The sequence below is a fragment of the Echiichthys vipera genome, assembly GCF_963691815.1.
Source record: "Echiichthys vipera genome assembly, chromosome: 19".
Classification (NCBI taxonomy): Eukaryota; Metazoa; Chordata; class Actinopteri; order Perciformes; family Trachinidae; genus Echiichthys; species Echiichthys vipera.
In genome coordinates this window covers 25,843,075-25,864,539 of record NC_139844.1, presented here as the reverse complement: position 1 = coordinate 25,864,539, position 21,465 = coordinate 25,843,075, and positions in this window count along the sequence as shown.

The following is a 21,465-nucleotide window of genomic DNA, read 5'->3' as shown; positions in this document are numbered from 1 at the left end:
ATCGTCTGTGGAACAAACCTTCTGTTGGAAGATGAGCAGTCCAAACATGTCGCTCTCTGTGTCGCTCGCTCTTTTAACGTGAGAAAAGCCTTCGTCTGCCGTACGTTCAGCTGCTGAACTGGAAATAACCCGTCTCAAACACCGTCCTCCAAGAAAAGACCGGGTCTAGAAGCAGAACCCAGAATGAGCCCAGTGTGATGTCATGGACCCAACGTTCCCTCATTTGAATCAGAATGTGACTCACTTTACATGTGGAGGGAGATTTAACAGTGTGAGCCGGTATAATCATTACAAATACGTTTAACTCGGGCCCCCCACACACGGGGGTCTGCCACAGCGGGCCGGAGTTGGACCCACGGGCCTCTCTCTCTCTCTCTCTCTCTCTCTCTCTCGCCCATTTCCTCTCAATCTTCACTCACTTTGAATAAAAACATTAAAGTTTAGAGAGAGACTGACCTCCCCGCTCAGTTTAAATTAAGAGATTAAAACATTTATAAGATGCAAGATGGAAAAAACACGGTTGGTGTTCATGTGGAACCTGGGGGGTCATCCGTGAACCCCCACCTTAGGGTGATTTCACCTTTTCCAAGGTCAAATTCAAGCACTTTTAAACACTTAGGTCCATTTTCAAGCTTTTCCAGCGACTTAGAGATGCAATAAATTACATATTTCTACAAATACACATTGAAAATCATAATTTCACCTTTTCCAAGGTCAATTTCAAGCACTTTTATCCAAAATTCAAGCTTTTTCAAGCACTTTTAGGTCCATTTTCAAGCTTTTCCAGCATCTTAAAGCTGTGATAAATTACATATTTCTACAAACACATACTGAAAATGATAATTTCACCCTTTTTATCCTGTTAAAAGAGATGGTTTTGTGCTATAAACAGCTTAAATTGTGTTTTTAAACAGATAAATAAAAACACTTTATTGATCCCAAGCTGGGAAACTGCAGCTTTACACACAGACACATCAAAACAAAATGCAACATAAAAAGACACATAAATATTTAAATAAGCCGTCTAATTATAGTGCCGAAAGAAGACATTTAATAATATAAAGTGCAGTTAACAGATTATGTAAAAATAAAAAATACAAGAAGGATAAGAAATTAATTATTTAGCTGTTTTATTTAGCTGCAGCTATTTGTTGTGAAAGAAATTTAAAACAGACACAATTTCAAGCATTTTATCCAAAATTCAAGCACTTTCAAGCAGTTTTTGGTCCATTTTCAAGCTTTTCCAGCACCTTAGAGCTGCGATAAATTACATATTTCTACAAAAACATGTTGAAAATGCTAATTTCACCGTTTTTATCCTGTTAAAATAGATTGTTTTGTGCTATAAACAGCTAAAATTGTGTTTTTTAATAGATATCACACATCAAAACAAAATGCAACATAAAAAGAAACATAAAATGTTTAAAAAAGCCGTCTAATTATAGTGCAAAGTAGACATATAATTAAATAAACTGCAGTTAACAGATTATGTAAAAATAAGAAAATACAAGAAGGATAAAAAAATATTTTACAGCTGTTTGTTGTGAGAGAAATTCAAAACAGACACAATTTTAAGCATTTTATCCAAAATTCAAGCACTTTTAAGCACTTTTAGCTCCATTTTCAAGCTTTTCCAGCACCTTAGAGTTTGATAAATTACATATTTCTACAAAAACATACTGAAAATGACAATTTCACCTTCTTTATCCTGTTAAAAGAGATGGTTTTTTGCTATAAAAAGATTAAATTGTGTTTTTTAACAGATAAATAAAAACACTTTATTGATCTCAAGCTGGGAAACTGCAGCTTTACACACAGACACAGACTCAAAAATGTATTATTTTAGAGCTATTTGTTGTGAAAGAAATTTAAAACAGACACAATTTTAAGCATTTTATCCAAAATTCAAGCACTTTTAAAGGATTTCCAGCACCTGTTCACCTGTTGTGGTTTATCTTGGGAGACACATTAATGTCACTTCCCTCAATGACACGAAAATAACTAACATTGTTTTTTCTGTGTCTTATGTCTTTTAAAATGTGTAGATTCACCGATGTAGGGTGAGAAGTTCAGCATCCGTGAGGAACTCGGAGTAGAGCCGCTGCTCCTTTGCGTTGAAAGGAGCCAGTTGAGGTGGTTCAGGATCATCTGGTAAGGATGAACCCTGGGCGCCTCCCTAGGGAGGTGTTCCAGGCACGTCCAGCTGGGAGGAGGCCTCGGGGAAGACCCAGGACCAGGTGGAGAGATTAGATCTCCACACTGGCCTGGGAACGCCTCAGGATCCCCCAGTTAGAGCTGGTTAATGTGGCCCGGGAAAGGGAAGTTTGGGGTCCCCTGCTGGAGCTGCTGCCCCCGAGACCCGACCCCGGATAAGAGGCTGAAGATGAGATGAGAGATTCACCAATGTCTCTGTGACGTTTCATTTTAATAACAGTGGAGCAGATTAATAGTTTAAAGCTTTCCTCTCTTTTAATTCACTCAATTCACATAGAAAATGCTGGCAAAGGTGGAATATGGAGGAGTATTGATATACAATTACAACATATTGATGAAAACTCATCTCATCTCATCTTCATCCGCTTATCCGGGGTCGGGTCGCGGGGGCAGCAGCTTTAGCAGGGGACCCCAAACTTCCCTTTCCCGGGCCACATTAACCAGCTCTAACTGGGGGATCCTGAGGCGTTCCCAGGCCAGTGTGGAGATATAATCTCTCCACCTAGTCCTGGGTCTTCCCCGAGGCCTCCTCCCAGCTGGACGTGCCTGGAACACCTCCCTTGAGAGGCACCCAGGGTTCATCCTTACCAGATGATCCTGAACCACCTCAACTGGATCCTTTCAACGCAAAGGAGCAGCGGCTCTACTCCGAGTTCCTCACGGATGCTGAACTTCTCCCCCTCTCTCTAAGGGAGACTCCAGCCCCCCTCCCGAGAAAACCCATTTCGGCCGCTTTATTCGCGACCTCGTTCTTTCGGTCATGACCCAGCTTTCATGACCACAGGTGAGGGTAGGAACGAAGATTGACCGGTAGATCCAGAGCTTTGCCTTCCGGCTCAGCTCTCTTTGCGTCACAACGGTGCGGTAGAGCGACTGCAACACCGCCCCCGCTGCTCCGATTCTCCGGCCAAACTCACGCTCCATCGTCCCCTCACTCGTGAACATGATCCCGAGGTACTTGAACTCCTTCACTTGGGGTAAGGACTCATTCCCTACCTGGAGTAAGCAATCCACCGGTTTCCTGCTAAGAGCCATGGCCTCAGATTTAGAGATGCTGATCCTCATCCCAGCCGTTTCACACTCGGCTGCGAACCGATCCAGTGAGTGCTGAAGGTCACTGACCGATGATGCCATCAGGACCACATCATCTGCGAAAAGCAGAGACGAGATCCTCAGCCCACGGAACTGCAACCCCTCCCCACCACGACTACACCTTGAAATCCTGTCCATGAAAATCACAAACAGGATTGGTGACAAAGCACACCCCTGGCGGAGGCCAACCCCCACCGGAAATGAATCCGACTTACTCCCGAGGATCCGGACACAGCTCTCACTTTGGGTGTACAGAGATTGGATGGCCCACAGAAGTGAAACCCTCACCCCATACTCCTGCAGCACCTCCCACAGTATCTCCCGAGGAACCCGGTCATATGCCTTCTCCAGATCCACAAAACACATGTAGACTGGATGAGCATACTCCCAGGCCCCCTCCAGGATCCTAGCGAGAATGAAGAGCCGGTCCGTTGTTCCACGTCCAGGACGGAATCCACATTGTTCCTCTTCAATCTGAGGTTCGACTATAGGACGAACCCTCCTTTCCAGCACCTTGGAGTAGACTTTACCAGGGAGGCTGAGTAGTGTGATACCCCTGTAATTGGCACACACCCTCTGGTCCCCTTTTTTAAAAAGAGGAACCACCACCCCGGTCTGCCACTCCCTTGGCACTGTCCCAGACTTCCACGCAATGTTGAAGAGGCGTGTCAACCAAAACAGCCCCTCCCAACCCAAAGCTTTCAGCATTTCTGGACGACTCTCATCAACCCCTGGGGCTTTGCCACTGTGGAGTTGTTTGACTACCTCAGTGACTTCCGCCAGGGATATTGACAATGATTCCCCATCAGCCTCCAGCTCTGCCTCTACAAAAGAGGGCGTGTTGGGCCGATTAAGGAGTTCCTCAAAGTGCTCCTTCCACCGCCCGATCACCTCATCGGCTGAGGTCACCAGCGTCCCGTCTTTACTGTAAACAGCTTGGACGGTTCCCCGTTTCCCCCTCCTGAGATGTCGAATGGTTTTCCAGAAGCACCTTGGTGCCGCCCGAAAGTCCTTCTCCATGGCTTCTCCGAACTCCTCCCACACCCGCTGCTTTGCCTCTGACACAGCAGAGGCTGCAGCCCTTCTGGCCTGTCGGTACCTTGCAACTGCCTCCGGAGTCTTCTGGGATAGCATATCCCGGAAGGCCTCCTTCTTCAGTCGGACAGCTTCCCTGACCACCGGTGTCCACCACGGTGTTCGAGGGTTACCGCCCCTTGAGGCACCTAAGACCTTGAGGCCACAGCTCACCGCTGCAGCTTCAGCAATGGAAGCTTTGAACATTGCCCACTCCGGTTCAATGCCCCCAACCTCCACAGGGATACCAGAAAAGCTCTGCCGGAGGTGTGAGTTGAAGATCTTTCGGACAGGGGCCTCCTCCAGACGTTCCCAGTTCACCCGCACTACTCGTTTGGGTTTACCTGGTCTGTCCAGAATCTTCCCCCATCCTCTGATCCAACTCATCCCCAGATGGTGATCAGTTGACAGCTCTGCCCCTCTCTTCACCCGAGTGTCCAAAACATGCGGCCTCAGATCAAATGATACAATCACAAAATCGATCATCGACCTTTGGCCTAGGGTGCTCTGGTACCACGTACACTTATGAGCATCCTTATGTTCGAACATGGTGTTAGTTATAGATAATCCGTGACTAGCACAGAAGTCTAATAACCGACGACCACTCGGATTTAGATCAGGGAGGCCGTTCCTCCCAATCACGCCTCTCCAGGTGTCTCCATCATTGCCCACGTGGGCGTTGAAGTCTCCCAGCAGAACTATGGAGTCCCCTACCGGAGCCCCATGCAGGACTCCATTCAGGGTCTCCAAGAAGGCCGAATACTCTGAACTGCTGTTTGGTGCATATGCACAAACAACAGTCAGAGTTTTCCCCCATACCACCCGCAGGCGTAAGGAGGCGACCCTCTCGTCCACCGGGGTGAACTCCAACACCGCGGCGCTCAGCCGGGGGTTTGTGAGTATCCCCACACCCGCCCGGCCCCTCACACCCTGGGCAACTCCAGATAGAATAGTGTCCAACCCCTATCCAGGAGAACGGTTCCAGAACCGAGACTGCGTGTGGAGGTAAGCCCCACCAGATCTAACTGGTAGCGCTCCACCTCCCGCACAAGCTCCGGCTCCTTCCCCGACAGAGAGGTGACATTCCACGTCCCAAGAGCCAGCTTCTGCTGCCCGTGTCTGGTCCGTCGAGGCCCCTCACCTTCACTGCCACTCGAAAAAAAATTTCATGAAGGTTTTGTCTTCACACATTTTAAGCTAAAAAAACAAAGGCTTATAGGCCATTTTGGAGAATATTTTCATTATTGAAGAGTCTCTGATTTGTTTTTAAGCTTTTATTAAGCTTCTTGTCATGAACGGAACAGAAATAACTCAAAATGAGAGGACCCAATGCAGACACGGAAAGTACAAACAAATATTTAATTACAATTACAAACAAAACGCAAAACACTACAGGGGAAAACAGGCAACACTAAGAACGAGACAAACGAGGGAAAAACAGGAACGAGGAGAAGACGGATGATCAGGGAGAGGGACGAGGAAACAGGAACACGGAAAACTACGGAGAGAGAGAAAAACAAACACGATTAGATAAACTAGCGACGGGGAGCGTGATAACCACAAACGAGAAAGGGGATGCCAATCCGGGGGGAATAGTTTTACCAATGAAGGAATACAACGGTCCGGCGCTGCATGTCTGTCAGCTCAGGGTATAAGTAGTGATCCAGGTGATCAGCGTAACAGGCTGCAGCTGGGGGGAAACGCCTACCGGACCTAGACGACAGGAAACGAGAGGGACACACAGACAGAGGGAGACAAACTCACACAAAAAGGGAGAGAGGAGGATACTGACTCTCGACATTTATGCTCTAAATATCTGAATGACATGGTTGATAATAAACTAAATGTAACTTTATTTTTTTAATTTTCAGTAACAGACACATTTAGTCTGCAGGCCCGACTTGTGACTGAAGGTGTGCTCAGCTCGACCGACGCATCAGAGACCGAGGTTGATGCCGACACGTTCGATGAGCCGGTCAAGTCAGGGGGGGAGAAACTTCAAGGTTCAGTATTCAATAACTAAGATGAAGTAGTTTCCTTACATTGCCCAGGTAGTGTTTTGTAAAGCCTTTCATTTATGTCTGTATCTACCAGTGAGCCATCATGGTATGAGTAGGCATAATGTATTTTTTCACTACAGGAAAGACATGAGATTATTTGAAATTAGGGCAAAAATATCCACATTATCAGAATCACTACTACTTTATATTCGATGTGTGTGCATGCAGGAACACTACTTTAATCCTCAGGCCAATACTGGCTGTCTTGCATGGAGACTCAAGACTCCAGGCCAACCCAACTCTGACAACCCAACGAGAATCTCTGTTAAGTGGTGATCAGCTCCTTGGTGAGGAGTGCAGGGAGGCTCTCTCCATAATGACACACTCGATGGACAAATCTGTGGTTAGAGAGAAGATGAAAGCCACCTTTGACTATAGACAGAAGCTGTTTCATGACCAGGATGCAACAGCTTCAGTGTTGGATGTCTTCCCTCGAGTTCTTGATACAGCCGGACTGGTAAGAATATGTAGAGATTATTCGTTTATTCATCTTCAGCCTCTTGTCCCTGTCGGGGTCGTGGGGGGCTGGAGCCGATCCCAGCTGACATCGGGCGTGAGGCGGGGTCCACCCTGGACAGGACGCCAGTCTATCACAGGACACATAGAGACGAACAGAGACAGACAACCATTCACACCTACAGGTGATTTAGAGTCATCAATGAACCGAACACCTGCACGTCTTTGGACTGTGGGAGGAAACCGGAGAACCCGGAGAAAACCCACGCAGACAAGGGGACAACATGCAAACTCCACACAGAAGAGCCCCATCCGGGATTTGAGGGATTCCCTCTCGCTCTGAGGTGACAGTGCTAACCACCATACCACCATGTCGCCCTAGAGATTATTATATTCATTATAACTTATTTGAAAACTGACTCCTTCTTATGCAAAGTGCATTTTAGTATGCTGTATGGCCTGCATTGTGCCTCTGTTTAAAGATTGAACAGGATTTTTCGATGATGTTCGGGGACCATGTATCTGGAAGGTTTCTTGGGAGGTGGTCTTCAGATTTCAAGCGCAGAGTTATCACAGAAGGCCAGAGTCTTCCCTCAAGTCCTCATGTTGATGAGCTGCTGGCTGCTTCTGATCTTGAGGCTGAGAATGACTACGGTAAATATGAAGTTTTTCTGTATCCAACACACTGTCATGAACGGTGCGGGGAAATTACACTGAGAGACTGGACCCAAATGCAGACACGGACATGGGGTAAAAGTACAAACAAACACTGAAGACGAGACGGTCGAGGGGAACAGGAACGGGGAAACTACGGGCGGACAGGAAACAGGTACACGGGAAACTACAGAAGAAATAAAGACAACAATGATTAACAAAACAACGATCAACACGGAGCGCAAAAACCTGAACGACGAGAAACGAGATCCAATCCGACGAAGAGTTTACCAAGGGAAGGATAACAACGGTCCGGCGCTGCATGCCTGTCAGCTCTGGGTCTTTATGCTTCTCATGTGATCAGCGTAACAGGCTGCAGCTGGGAAGGAACACGCCTACCGGACCTGGACAAACAAACACACAGGGGAGACACATGCAGGGAAAAACAGACAGAGGGAGACAAACTCACACAAAAGGGAGAGAGGAGGGACTGACAGGACCGATTCTTGACACATGCAATCTGTTGCCCATTTCAATGAATCCAATATGTAACAGTCATCCAAAGCTAAATTTGTGGTCTTGAAATAAATGAATAGATCTCTATTGTTAGGTTCATTGATGACTCTAAATCACCCGTAGGTGTGAATGGTTGTCTGTCTCTGTTCGTCTCTATGTGTCCTGTGATAGACTGGCGTCCTGTCCAGGGTGGACCCCGCCTCACGCCCAATGTCAGCTGGGATCGGCTCCAGCCCCCCCGCGACCCCGACCCCGGGATAAGCGGTTGAAGATGAATGAATGAATGAATGAATGATCATTTTAGTTAAATTGTATCTGTACTAAGCAAGAAATAATGTTTTACAGTTCTTTTGTTGTCTGTCTCTAATATTCTTCTTCAAGGCTGTGATAGTGATATATCTGCTCTCCTGTTGCTGGTGCATCTCCTGCCCCCTGCGTCCAAAGGCCAGAAAAAAACTCCCCAAATGAGCTCAGCACAGGCAGCCAATCATATTGTCAGATTCATTAAGGTATGTACCATCAGCTTTTTCTATACTACCATGTAAGAAGTGTGAGGTGCAGATTGGACTGTAAGCATAACATACTAGATACACAGCAAGAAATCTGCCAAGTACATGCATGATGTGTCATTCAAACTACAGGAAGGAGCCAGCCTCACAAGACAGCCTTTCCTCAATTCAATTCAGTTTTATTTAAAGTGCCAAATCATAACCAAAGTTCTCTCAGGACACTTTACAGAGTAGGTAAAGACCACACTCTATGACTTATTTATGATTTACAGAGACCCAACAATTCCCCCGTAGAGTACGGTGGCGTTGAAAACCTTCACTATAACAGACAGGAACGTCAGACAGACCCAGCTCTGTGGAGGACGCACATCTGTCTGCACCGGAGAGAGGAAGAGAAGGAGAGAGAGAGAGAAAAGACGGACAGATGGACAGAGAGACAGACACAAAGACAGAGACAGACACACTTCCAGTAACTATAATAATATCTATAGTAATGTGAATATGACTTATTAATACAGCAGAACAGTAGAAACAAGCACAGCTGAGGTGATAGATTATAAGAGCAGCAGGAAGCGTCATGCAGGACCACGGCAGCAGGCACCACCACCATCAGCAGAGCCCTGAGAGACGACAAAGCACAAAAACAACTCCGGTGAAGAAGCTGAATCAGTAACATGCACTGATGAGACATGAATGATACAGACAGAGAGGAGAGAAGCTCAGAGGATCAGGAACAGGATGATCACCCGGCAGACGAGGCCTATAGCAGCAGAATTAAGCAGAACAAAATAATTTAAAGAATAACAACATTGCTGAGGGCTCGTAGCTGTAAGCTTTATCAAAGAGGAGAGTTTTAAGTTCATCTCATCTCATTTCATCTTCAGCCTCTTATCCAGGATCAGGTCTCGGGGGCAGCAGCTCCAGCAGGGGACCCCAAACTTCCCTTTCCCGGGCCACATTAACCAGCTCTAACTGGGGGATCCTGAGGCGTTCCCAGGCCAGTGTGGAGATCTAATCTCTCCACCTAGTCCTGGGTCTTCCCCGAGGCCTCCTCCCAGCTGGACGTGCCTGGAACACCTCCCTAGGGAGGCGCCCAGGGTTCATCCTTACCAGATGATCCTGAACCACCTCAACTGGCTCCTTTCAACGCAAAGGAGCAGCGGCTCTACTCCGAGTTCCTCACGGATGCTGAACTTCTCCCCCTCTCTCTAACGGAGACTCCAGCCCCCCTCCTGAGAAAACCCATTTCGGCCGCTTGTACCCACGACCTGGTTCTTTGGGTCCTGACCCAGCTTTCATGACCACAGGTGAGGGTAGGAACCAGGACTGAGCGGTAGATCCAGAGCTTTGCCTTCCTCCGCTCTCTTTTCGTCACAACGGTGCGGTAGAGCGACTGCAGCTCCGCCCCCGCTGCTCCGATTCTCCGGCCAAACTCACGCTCCATCGTCCCCTCACTCGTGAACAAGATCCCGAGGTAATTGAACTCCTTCACTTGGGGTAAGGACTCATTCCCTACCTGGAGTAAGCAATCCACCTGTTTCCTGCTTAAAACTCCTTAAACCGGAGTTTTAAGTGTACTCTTAAATATGGGGACAGTGTCTGCCTCCAGAATAACACTTGGGAGTTGGTTCCACAGGTGAGGAGCTTGGTAGCTGAAGACTCTGCCTCCACTTCTACTTTTGGAGACTCTAGGAACGACAAGTAGTCGTCCTTTGCATCGGAGAGCAAAAGAAGAAAATGACAAGGTTCTTCATTGTTGTGGACCAGAAAGCTATCCCATGCAATGCTCAGACATGGGTGGCTGCTTTTAATGTGCTGTTCAAGACTCACTATGTCTTCAACCTCTCCTATGACGAAGCACTTTCTGCATTCTACACTTTCATCCAAACAACGATATACAACATCGATGTTGGAACCACAAAGGAAACCCCAAGAGTCAAGGAACTGAGGGCCACACTACTGCAAGTCCATTAAAATGTCATCATGAGTATGTGTTAGAATAATTTACAATTATTCTACAAATACGGAAGAAATTCAGTCTGTTTTTTCTGAGGATAATCCAGGACTTACTCTGCACTCCAGAGAGTTTCATATTGATCATTGTAATGCACTAAGTAAAGATCCTGCTCGTAATACGCCACTTATTTTTTGGTGATGTGGTTGAAAGAAACAATAATCACTGGAACTTATTGCTCCTCTTGATACAGATTGTCGATATCGTCGTCTCCCCTGTCCTTACTGATGGATGATATGTTATCTATGTCATGAACGGTGCTGGGAAATAACACTGGCAGACTGGACCCAGATGCAGACACGGACACGGGGAAAAAGTACAAACAAATATTTAATAAACACGACAGAAACAGGAATAATACAGGGGAAACAGAAAAACTGAAGACGAGACAGTCGAGGGGAACAGGAACACGGGAAACTACGGAAGAAATAAAGACAACAATGATTAACAAAACAACGATCAACACGGAGCGCAAAACCCTGAACCAACGAGAAACAGGAGCCAATCCGACGAAGAGTTTACCAAGGGAAGGATGACAATGGTCCGGCGCTGCATGTCTGTCAGCTCTGGGTCTTTATGCTTCTCATGTGATCAGCGTAACAGGCTGCAGCTGGGTAAGAACATGCCTACCAGACCTGGACGACAAACACAAAGGGGAGACACATGCAGGGAAAAACAGACAGAGGGAGACAAACTCACACAAAAGGGAGAGAGGAGGGACTGACAGAACCGACTCATGACAATCTAAATTTGATCTGTGACCACCATAACATGTTCAAAACTTTGTTCCATGATAAGAAATTCCCAAACACCACTAAATGATACATTGGCCGGAGAATCGGAGCAGCGGGGGCGGAGCTGCAGTCGCTCTACCGCACCGTTGTGACGAAAAGAGAGCTGAGGAAGGCAAAGCTCTGGATCTACCCTCAGTCCTGGTTCCTACCCTCACCTGTGGTCATGAAAGCTGGGTCAGGACCCAAAGAACCAGGTTGGGGGTACAAGTGGCCGAAATGTGTTTCCTCAGGAGGGGGTCTGGAGTCTCCCTTAGAGAGAGGGGGAGAAGTTCAGCATCTGTGAGGAACTCGGAGTAGAGCCGCTGCTCCTTTGCGTTGAAAGGAGCCAGTTGAGGTGGTTCAGGATCATCTGGTAAGGATGAACCCTGGGTGCCTCCCTAGGGAGGTGTTCCAGGCACGTCCAGCTGGGAGGAGGCCTCGGGGAAGACCCAGGACCAGGTGGAGAGATTAGATCTCCACACTGGCCTGGGAACGCCTCAGGATCCCCCAGTTAGAGCTGGTTAATGTGGCCCGGGAAAGGGAAGTTTGGGGTCCCCTGCTAAAGCTGCTGCCCCCGAGACCCGACCCCGGACAAGAGGCTGAGGATGAGATGAGATATCATCTCTGTATATTTCTATCTCTAAAATATAAATGAGGACAGAGACGGTGAGACACTCGCTAAAGCTGCATTTCTATAAAGACCAAACAGAGAAAATACTGTTTTATTGATGAAGTAAAGACGATGAACTGTGAAAGAAAAAACGCACAAAACCATAATTTAAAGTCCCACAGACGCACATAAGAGGATATTTTTCATTATCACCCTTCACACGGCGCTGAAACACCAGCAAAGCTGATCTTCTCCCTGTTCTTTCATCAAATCTGCCTTTTTTAAAAATGCTTTAATGCTTTTTTAATATTGTCAAATGTGAATATCGTTTCATTTTGGGATTGAAGAGAATTGAAGCATCAACACTTTTGAGAACAATAACAGGAACGACATGAATGTGACTTTTGGAAAGCAGAAAATAAAAGAAACAGGTGCTGGAGAAGCTTGAAAATGGAGCTAAAAGTGCTTGAATTTTGGATAAAATACTTGAAATTGGGTCTGTTTTAAAAAAAATCACAACAAATAGCTGTAAAATAATACATTTTTTATCCTTCTGGTATTTTTATTTTGACATAATCTGTTAACTGCTCTTTATATTATTATATGTCTACTTTACACTATAATTAGACGGCTTATTTAAATATTTATATGTTTCTTTTTATGTTGCATTTTGTTTTGATGTGTCTGTGTGTAAAGCTTTTTCTATTTATCTGTTAAAAAACACAATTTTAGCGTTTTATAGCACAAAACCATCTCTTTTAACAGGATAAAAAGGCTGAAATAATCATTTTCAACATGTTTTTGTAGAAATATGTAATTTATCACAGCTGTAAGGTGCTGGAAAAGCTTGAAAATGGACCTAAAAGTGCTTGAAAGTGCATGAATTTTGGATAAAATGCTTGAAATTGTGTCTGTTTTAAATTTCTTTCACAACAAACAGCTGTAAAATAATTAATTTCTTATCCTTCTTGTATTTTTTATTTTTACATAATCTGTTAACTGCACTTTATATTATTAAATGTCTTCTTTCGGCACTATAATTAGACGGCTTATTTAAACATTTGTATGTTTCTTTTTATGTTGCATTTTGTTTTGATGTGTCTGTGTGTAAAGCTGCAGTTTCCCAGCTTGGGATCAATAAAGTGTTTTTATTTATCTGTTTAAAAACACAATTTAAGATGTTTAAAGCACAAAACCATCATTTTTAACGGGATAAAAAGGGTGAAATTATCATTTTCAGTATGTATTTGTAGAAATATGTAATTTATCGCAGCTCTCAGGTGCTGGAAAAGCTTGAAAATGGACCTAAAAGTGCTTGAAAGTGCTTGAATTTTGGATAAAACGCTTGAAAGTGCTTGAATTTGACCTTGGAAAAGGTGAAATTATCATTTTAAATATGTATTTGTAGAAATATGTAATTTATCGCAGCCCTAAGGTGCTGGAAAAGCTTGAAAATGGACCTAAAAGTGCTTGAAAGTGGTTGAATTTGACCTTGGAAAAGGTCACGGATGACCCCCCTGGTTCCACATGAACACCAACCGTGTTTTTTCCATCTTGCATATTATAAATGTTTTAATCTCTTAATTTAAACTGAGCAGGGAGGTCAGTCTCTCTCTAAACTTTAATGTTTTTATTCAAAGTGAGTGAAGATTGAGAGGAAATGGGCGAGAGAGAGAGAGAGAAAGGGCCGTGGGTCCAACTCCGGCCCGCTGTGGCAGACCCCCGTGTGTGGGGGGCCCGAGTTAAACGTATTTGTAATGATTATACCGGCTCATACTGTGAAATCTCCCTCCACATGTGAAGTGAGTCACATTCTGATTCAAATGAGGGAACGTTGGGTCCATGACATCACACTGGGCTCATTCTGGGTTCTGCTTCTAGACCCGGTCTTTTCTTGGAGGACGGTGTTTGGGACGGGTTATTTCCAGTTCAGCAGCTGAACGTACGGCAGACGAAGGCTTTTCTCACGTTAAAAGAGCGAGCGACACAGAGAGCGACATGTTTGGACTGCTCATCTTCCAACAGAAGGTTTGTTCCACAGACCATCAGCAGCTTTTTCTGCAGATGCATCAAAATTCACGTGACCTGGAGAACTGAGCGACTCTGGTCCAGCTAAAAGAGTCGTAGATTCACTTTAGAGACACGTTTATTCTTCTTTTACTGTCAATATTCAACCTGTTTTCCTTTAATGTGAACAGAAAAATCAAACCCCTGCTGAGGAGGATGCAGCAGATGGGAACAGGAGAAAGGGACGGCTGCACCTCTTCGGTTACGTCCAGGTATGTTTGACAGAGCGAGAGCTTCGTGTTCACACATTTAATCCACTGTAACGTTCACATTTAGACTTTTAAGTTGTAACTCCAGATAAATATGTGACGTAGTTTGATGTTTTTCTATTGACTGTGCAGAAGAACGCGACTAAGAGCCGAACAGAAGAGGATGTTGGAAGAGAAGAGAGGTGAGTGTTTCATCCTGCCTACGTCTGTTTTTAGTTTTTTCTGCACTCGTTTAGTTTAGTGAAGGATTTCGGGTTCTAGGACCTCCGTTAGGTCCAAAGATAGATCTAGAGGAGCTCGGAGTAGAGCCGCTGCTCCTTTGCGTTGAAAGGAGCCAGTTGAGGTGGTTCAGGATCATCTGGTAAGGATGAACCCTGGGCGCCTCCCTAGGGAGGTGTTCCAGGCACGTCCAGCTGGGAGGAGGCCTCGGGGAAGACCCAGGACCAGGTGGAGAGATTAGATCTCCACACTGGCCTGGGAACGCCTCAGGATCCCCCAGTTAGAGCTGGTTAATGTGGCCCGGGAAAGGGAAGTTTGGGGTCCCCTGCTAAAGCTGCGGCCCCTGAGACCCGACCCCGGATAAGAGGCTGAAGATGAGATGAGTAAGAACGTGATTTCTTAATGATCTTTGTGACGAGAAGGAAACACAAGTGTGACTGGGAGAAAAGCTGTTATGGGAATAAAACATACTGCAGGAGTTTAAAGTGCATTAAATGTGAGAACCTTCTGTAACGTTCCCTCTCCGTCACTAGTGACCTCCCGTTAACGGCCGAACCTGCAGAGCCGAACCCGACGCCCAAGAAGACGGTCTGGTGGAAACAGCTGTTAAACCGCTGCAAGGTACGTTTCACAGAAAGAGCCAGAACTCAACTTTAACCAGGAAGTTACCACTTAAATGAGCGAACTGGACCAAAACACTCAACAGTTTGTTTTATCACCAACAGAGAAAAAACCGAGTAGCTCCAGCTCCCGACACCAGCGAAGAAGAAGAGGAGGAGGAGGAGGAGGAGGAGGAGGAGGAGGAGGAGGAGGAGGAGCCTGAGAGGAGGTAATGACACTCATGTAATGCTGCTTTCACCGTCTGTAACAGAATATCATCTTGTTACTTTAGATCAGCTTTGACGTATGATCACGAGTCTTTGGGGCGAAGTGAGAGCCCTCCACTTTAGATTTGACCTCACAGGTTTTCAGCCCTTTTCTTTGACTCTCTGAGGTTTTCTCCCACGCTCGACTGAGCCTCTCTGTCACTTACTCAACGTGCCAATAACGAATCAAACACACATTAACCTGAGTGTGGATCTGCTTCTTCTTCCAGCAGCAGGCCGGACACACCAGAAGAGACGAACGAGCAGGAGGAGGGGGTGCCGGTCCCCACAGAGCTGGAGGAAATACTCGTACTCTTAGACGAGCAACCCTACACACCCGAGGAAGACTTCCCAGTCGCTGCCGACGACGACACGCCCACGGAGCCGACCGTCACGGAGGAGACGACCCAGGAAGAATCCAACAGGTTAGTTAAAAAACTCCATATCTTATTATATTCATAGCAGCCGGTGTTTGACATCTGTTGCCGTCCAACATGGAGGTCAAACACGTTCAGTCAAAGGTTTCAGTTGCAGTGTTTCTGTCACTTTGACCCTTTGCTTCATTTTCTCCCTGATGGTTGATTTGCTCAAACACGCTTCAGCCTCGTGTCGATAAAGACGCTTTTCTAAGAGTCAGATCTGATGTGCAGCGAACTCTGAGCTCTCAGTTCACTTCAGTTTTATTTATCGTGCCAAATCATAACAAAAGGACACTTTACAGACTCGGTGTAGACCACACTCTATGACTTATTTATGATTTACCAACAATTCAGCCTCTTGTCATGTTTACTGACTGTGTGTTTGGGTTTTGTTATTCTCTCTCTGTAGCACCGCAAGGAGTCCTGTTGCATCCAGTGAGGATGAAGAGGAGGAGGAGAGCATCACTGAGGATGATGAAGAGGAGGAGGAGAGCATCACTGTGGTGGAGGAAGAGAAGGAGAGCCCCACTGAAGATGATAAGGAGAAGGAGAGCATCACTGATGATGATGAGGAAGAGGAGAGCATCACTGATGGTGAAGAGGAAGAGGAGAGCATCACTGATGATGATGAGGAAGAGAAGGAGAGTATCACTGAGGAAGATAAGGAAGAAGAGAGCACCACTGAGGATGATGAAGAGGAGGAGATCATTACTGAGGATGATAAGGAAGAGGAGGAGAGCACCACGGATGATGAGGAGGAGGAGGAAGAGGAGGAGGAGAGCCCCACTGAAGATGAGGAGGAGGAGGAAGAGGAGAGCACCACTGAGGTTGATAAGGAGGAGATCATTACTGAGGATGATGAGGAAGAGGAGGAGATCATTACTGAGGAAGATAAGGAAGAAGACAGCACCACTGAGGATGATGAGGAGATCACCACTGAAGATGATGAAGAGGAGGAGAGCACCACTGAAGATGATGAAGAAGGCCCCACACCGCCACAATCGGTTCCCTCTTCCAGCAGCAGACCTGAAACACCAGAAGAGACGAACGAACAGAACGAGTCGAGCTCGTTTCCTCACCAGGATGAGCCGGCGCCAGTCGTCGCAGAACTAGAGGAACCAGACCTGACTGAAGATGAAGACGAGTGGTTGATGTCGCCCGACTGTGACTTCCTGATCGAGCAGTCCGTCATCCTTCAATCCTTCCGTTCTTCCAGCAGCAGACCTGAAACACCAGAGGAGCAGGAAGAGTGGAGCTCGTTGGATCTCCAGGATGAGGAGGAAGAATCCTTCTCACTGTTTGGGGGACAACCAGACATCAGTGCAGGAGACTTCTCTCTGCCAAACATCAAGTCCCCAGTGGAGCAGACCATCAACAAGTCACCGACCAAGCCGGTATTTAGGAGGTAAGTTAACGACCCCCAGATTTCCTGATGGTACGCTCCCAATCAATGTCTTAGATCACAACAGCTCAACTTTCAACAGTGTTTTGATCCGATAAGAGCTGATTTACATGAATATAAACACATCAACCAGTTTTGGTAACTTTTACCATTTAACATGGAGGTAAAAGTGATTTCTCACATGTTTTGTTGCAAAGCAGATGTGTGTCCAGACTTTTGTGACTGGGGTGGCTTAAGGGACTGTTGAGTGCTTCAGGTCTCTAGTCTGTGGTTGTGAAGGTTCATGAGGCTGTGATTGTCCTAAAGGTCACAACAGCTCATTTTACACAGTGAGCTCAAGGTTCAAACATACTCTATAATGAAATGGTCACTATGGGGACCAACATGCAACCACACGTGAATACAGTCGGACTCATTGAATCCACCAGAGTCTCAGCTTTCTGGTCAAACCCACTTCATGCAGTTCGAGGTTTACGGACCCCAGTGTGCAGAAAAATGCAAATACACCATTTTAGAAGAGGCTAATTAACGCATTTGAATGTTTTTTTGGCACCAAACAGTTTGGGATAAGCACAAAGCTGTCATGTCTGTAAGTGGGAGACTTATGGGTACCTGTATAACTCCTTTCACTCAGATATCTTAGGGTCAGAGGTCACGGGACCTCTTTCAAAATGGCCACACCAGTTTTTCCCCTCGCCAATATTACGCTTTAACTTTGGAGCTTTATTCAGCCTCCTTCCAGACGAGCTACCATGATGGTTGGTACTGATGGATTCTAAGCACATTGAGTCTCTTATGACACCGACATGTGCACTCTTACCTTAAGCTAAACCCTGCTACAGCCTCTTGAAGATGACCCCACTGCTTTCTGACTGCTGTGGCCAATCAGATTTGCCTTCCTGTGACTTTGTCCGACCCTGCTGGCTGATTTGCTTAAACGCGCTTCAGCTTTGTGTCGATGAATGCACTTTGAGAAAAGTTAGATCCAATGTGCAACACACTCTCACAGCCTGACGCCATGTTTACTGACCGCGTGTCTGGTTTTGTTCTTCTCTCTCTGTAGAAAGACAAGGACTCGCGCTGCTTTCCATAATCGTGTGAGCGATAACAAGTATAAGCCGTGCACCCTTGGGTGAGTACATCTGCACCAGAACAAACGCTGTGACACTTGAATCTGTTTAAAATGAGCTCCTGTTACTGAGGGAAGTGATGATGTTGATGTGGGTTTTCACTGGTTGTGTTTGTGTGACAGGTTTCCGAACATCGGGCAGAGTTGTTACATGAACTCCTGCCTGCAGAGTCTCCTGATGCTCAAGAACTTCATCAGAGACATCAGCTGCCAAGAGCAGGTCTGGGGTTCGATCCCCGAGGCCCAACTGATGAGGTACAGCACACACACATACACACACTCATGATGACAGTTTTTGTCCACAAACCTAAAGAACACAATGATCTAACTCTTCTCTTCCGACCTCTGCAGAAGCTTCATGATGATCAGAGACGCCCACGCCTCCACAGACTCCTTCAACAAAAGACGCCTCCTGCGCTCATTTAAGAAGGCCATCTCAGTCCGGGCGCCGGAGTTCAGCAACAGCGAGCAAAAGGTAAGTCGCCTGCTTTCATTTTTCATTCTTTCACCTCCTCTAAATAGTTTTGCTGGTCCGTGCTTAAACCCTTTTGTGTGTTTTTCCGTGTCTGCAGGACGCTCACGAGTTCCTGACGTCGGTCCTGGCGCAGATGTGGAGTCTTTCCCCTTTGCTGCAGGACATCGCAGCCTGCACAGACACCGTATACACCTGCCCTGTGGAAAGCCGTGCCATGTTCAACATCGAGAACACCAGGACATGCAAGAGGTACAACCATACAAAAGAACATCAACATCAAACATCGTCCCATTGCCTTGTCTTGACCTCTGGGACTGTAGTTTTAACACGTGTTGTTCCTTTAACCTGCAGCTGCGGGGCCCAATCAAAGAACCAGGAGGTGTTCACCAACCTGTCCCTGGATCTGGTTCGTCAGGGCACCGTGGAAGACATGCTTGAGAATTACCTGATGGTATGATCCACCTGTCTTCGATCAGTCGCACCATCACTGACTAAACTATGGGCGCCTTTCTGAACACTCAGGGTCACCTTACAGAAACCAAACAATAACAACACTCAGTCATACAAACAGAAACAGAATGAGACAATAAAACTACATAATAATACTTATAATAATAGAAACAGAGAGTAAAGGGTGGGGTCGTTCCAATCTTCACAGAGAGAATGAATCAAAGGGAGCAGGCCCGTCTGAAAAGATGTGTTTTCTCTCAGGTTCATGTTTTGTTGTTTAGTTCTGTACCAATTAATAATCAGCCTGTTGCGTCTGTTCCGTAGGCCAAAGAGTTGGACTTGAAATGTGAATGCGGCGGTAAAAAAGTGGTCCAGAAATCAGCCTTCAAGGCCCTGCCAAAGTAAGTGACATCATTTCCATCACTAATGCGTCCGACGCCTGCGTGGCTCCCACACTGGGCGACTCCTCGGACGTCTCTGAGGTTCATAACAGTCTAACACAACATAGGAAACCACATTAACACCAAATCTCTCTCTCTCCTTCTTCAGCCTGCTCATCTTGCACCTGAAGCGCTTCCGCACCAATTCCTACTGTAAGATGGTGAAGGTGCATGACCCCGTGGTGCTGTCCAGGGACATAGTGGTGCCCGCCAAAGAGGTAAAGAGCCTAAAACAAACAGAAGAAGAAGAATATGAAACCAAACATGTGAACTGTGTGTGCACTGTTGTCTTGTGTGTGAAGCTAACGTTGATGAACTGTGTTCTCAGGGCGCCGGATGCTTAAGTCTGGTCAGCGCCATCAGCCATTTGGGCTGCAGCGGAGAAGCAGGTAAAATCATCACACACACTCTTTCTCTTGTCCTGACCTTTGTCACTGCAGACGTCACGGCTTATGGAACAAGAGGGGAACAGATCTAAAAAGCTTTCCTGACCGTGATTTGGACCTTTTTAAAGACGTAAACATAAACTTTACGGAGTTTATTTCCTGTTGCCGTGTGTGAACGACACATAGACTGTTTAAAAATGGACGTAGCGTCTCCATCTGGTTCGTTCTTTCAACTTGATCCAATCGTCCTCGGCTACAGGAGTCTCCATCTTGTCTTTGACTCTGCCTCATTTCCTCTGACCAAATAAGGGCATGTATGTGACGTTGGGGGGAGGGGTGTACGTCCATCTGGCTGACATTTACATCCGTGGAGAAGTGAGGGCCAGAGGCTAGCTGTCACTCAAGAGGCCACGCCCCTAATTATTCCTAACCTTTAACCGCCGATAAAATAAAAACTAGCCTGGTAAATCTGATGCCTAACAACGGTCTTCCTATAAAAACCACTAAACCCCACGTTCTTGCTTGTTTTAGGACACTACATCACTGATGGCGTTCACCCCGATGACATCCCGACTGAGGCGACGGATCGCTGGATCACCTTCAACGACTCATTCGTCACGGAAACCACCGGCAGGACGGTGTGCAAGCAGAGGAAGGCGTCGGCCTACATCCTGTTCTACAGGAAACAAGTAAGACAACGCCATCCGCATCCTTCGCCGAGGTCCTGGAGCCGCCTGTTTGAGACACACTTGTGTATTTACCGTGAGCGTTCTGCCGATATTTTCAGGAGTGAAACGTGCCGGGGAGAGGGGACGCCGTGGGAAGAGAGGAGGTAGGTCCGTCGTCTCGTCTGCCGGAGGTGAACATGGATGACGATGACGATGGCGACGACATCTGGGTGTGTTTTCTGTCCGTCTGTGTCTTTGTGTGTGTCTGTCTGAGTGTTTGTTTGTGTGTGTCTGTGTCTGTCTGTGTCCGTCGTCTCGTCTGCCAATGGTGAACATGGATGACGATGACGATGGCGACGACATCTGGGTGTGTTTTCCTTCCGTCTGTGTCTTTGTGTGTGTCTGTCTGTGTCTTTGTGTGTGTTTGTGTGTGTCCGTCTGTGTCTGTCGTCTCGTCTGTCGATGGTGAACATGGATGACGATGACGATGGCGACAATGTGTGGGTGTGTTTTCTGTCTGTCTGTCGGACTGTCTTCGTGTCTATTTGCCCCCCCCCCCCAACCAGGCAGGACAGATGTCTGTCCACCGTAGAGCCGGGGTCTGTCCGACGTTCCTGCCTGTTAAAGGGCAGGTTTTCGTCGCCGCTGTGGCGCTTCCTGTTGCTGTTTGCTCTCGGTGGAACGGTTGGGTCCCTGTTCGTGATGAGTCCCAGAGTGAGTCCAGACCTGTATGTGAAGTTTCATGAGGTAACTTTTATTATGA